The following is a 2,460-nucleotide window of genomic DNA, read 5'->3' as shown; positions in this document are numbered from 1 at the left end:
AAGATATAAAAGAGACCTCAGGGGCAACGTTTTCACGCAGAGGGTAGTACGTGTATGGAATGAGCAGCCAGAGGATATAGTGGAGGCTGGTACATTGCAACATTTAAGATGCATTTGGATGGGTATATGAATAGAAAGGGTTTGGAGGGATACGGGCTGGGTGCTGGCAGGTGGAACTAGATTGGGTTGGGATATCTGGTCGGCATGGACGGGTTGGACCGAAGTGTCTGTTTTCATGCTGTACATCTCTATGACTCTATAAGTCCACACCAACCATCCGAAGAGTAACCCACCCAGACCCATTCCTCTACCCTATATGTACCCCTGACTAATAGCCTACACTATGGACAATTTAGCATGGTCAATTCACCTAACCTGCACATCTTGTTGGATTGTGGGAGGAAACCGGAGCACCCGGAGAAAACCCACACAGACCTTGGGAGAATGTGCAGACTCCATACATTCAAATCAAACCTGTGTCCCTGATGCTGTGAGGCAGCAGTGCTAACCACTGAGTCACCGTGCCGCCCCGGACTTTATCAGTCAGGGTATTGAGTACAGAAGTTGGGAAGTTATGTTGCAGTTATACAGGATGTAAGTGAGGCCGCACTTGTAGTAGTGTGTTCAGTTTTGACCACCTTAGTATCGGAAGGATGTTATTAAACTGGAAAGAGCGCAGAAGAAATTGACAAGGATGTTGCCAGGACTCCATGGTCTGAGTTATAGGGAGAGAGTGGCCAAGTTAGGACTTTTTCTTTCGAACATAGGGGACTGAGGGTAGACCTTATTGAGGTGCATAAGATCACGAGAGGCATGGATAGAGTGAATGCACTCAAGTCTTTTCCCCAGAGTTGCGGAATTGAAGACAAGAGGACATCAGTTTAAGGTTGAGGAGAAAGTGAGGTCTGCAGATGCTGGAGATCAGAGATGGAAATGTGTTGCTGGAAAAGCACAGCAGGTCAGGCAGCATCTAGGGAACAGGAGAATCGACGTTTCGGGCATTCGCCCTTCTTCAGGAAGGGCGAATGCCCGAAACGTCGATTCTCCTGTTCCCTAGATGCTGCCTGACCTGCTGCGCTTTTCCAGCAACACATTTCCATCAGTTTAAGGTTAAAAGGGAATGACTAAAAGGGAACCGGAGGGGCAATTTTCTTTACACAGCAGGTGGTACACATATGGAATGAGCTGCCAGTTGGTCACAATCTGATTGGACACTGAGGCGAATCAGAGGGGGCTTCAGTGGCCATTTGTTCCCTTGTGATCATCAGTGACTAACACGGGACATCCCTTCCATTTCTCTGTAGTGTGTTACAAAGCTGGTGTGTTGCAACCCTCTGTGTTAACAAAACCTTGTAGGACCTCTGAAATTCCAAACAGTCAGTACTGTGAGAGAGCCGGGAATATGAGCTGAAGTTGAGGAGGGTGAGTGTAGAAATGATGGAGCACAGAATTTTCTGAGCTGCAGAACACTTGTAATCAGGCAGTGTGTGTCAGAGTTCTAGTCCTTTCCTGCACCCTCCCATAACTGTTGTTTTTCTCCCTCCATCTGCCTTTCGGCGGTTTCTAGGACACGCAGGAGAAAGGGGCGATGAGCCCGGAGAAGGCAGAGGAAATCAAACTGAAAGCCAAGTATCCCGTGTTGGGTCTGAGACCCGGGGGCTCGGAGTTCCTTATGAAGAGGCTGCAGAAAGGGGTAAGGAGTGTGCGCACTCAGTAGGATGCAATACCTGACGGGGCTACAGGCCTCGATGGGGAGGTGGCCCTACCCGATCTGATGGTCCCTGCATGCGTGTGTCCTGTACAGCCGCAACATGACGTCCCAACTCCTGGACTCAATGCTCTGACCAATGAAGGAAAGCATACCAAACGCCTCCTTCACTATCCTATCGACCTGCGACTCCACTTTCAAGGAGCTATGACCCTGCACTCCAAGCTCTCTTTGTTACGATGACCATGAACCGATTGTTGGAAACCCCCCCCATCTGGTTCACTAATGTCCTTTTAGGGGAGGAAGTTGCCTTCCTCACCTGGTCTGGTCTACACGTGACTCCAGACCCACGGCAACATGGTTGACTCTAAAGGTTCCTTCTGGACGGTTAGGGGTGGGGCAGTAAACGCTGGCTTGGCCAGCAGCACCCTCATCCTGTGAATGAATTTTTTAAAATCCTGGCACTCCATCCCTAATGGGGCTGTGCAACTCTCCCCCCCGCCCCCCCCCACACACCACATGGTTGGGAGTGGGAGGTGACTGGGAAGGTTCAAGATGGCCGCTCACCCCCTCCCGCCTTCCTGAGGTGGGGGGGGTGGCAATTAGCGGGGAAGGGGGCGATAAATGCTGACCCAGACAGCGACGCCCACATCCCACGAGTGAATTTGTTCGAAATAAAAGCACCCAGTGAATGTCTTGGGGTTAGATGCGAATGTTAGGCCTTTCCCTGTATGTGTGTGGCGCTCTCTCTT

This window comes from Chiloscyllium plagiosum, chromosome 51 (genome assembly GCF_004010195.1).
Source record: "Chiloscyllium plagiosum isolate BGI_BamShark_2017 chromosome 51, ASM401019v2, whole genome shotgun sequence".
Classification (NCBI taxonomy): domain Eukaryota; kingdom Metazoa; phylum Chordata; class Chondrichthyes; order Orectolobiformes; family Hemiscylliidae; genus Chiloscyllium; species Chiloscyllium plagiosum.
Note: the sequence above shows the minus strand (reverse complement) of the source record.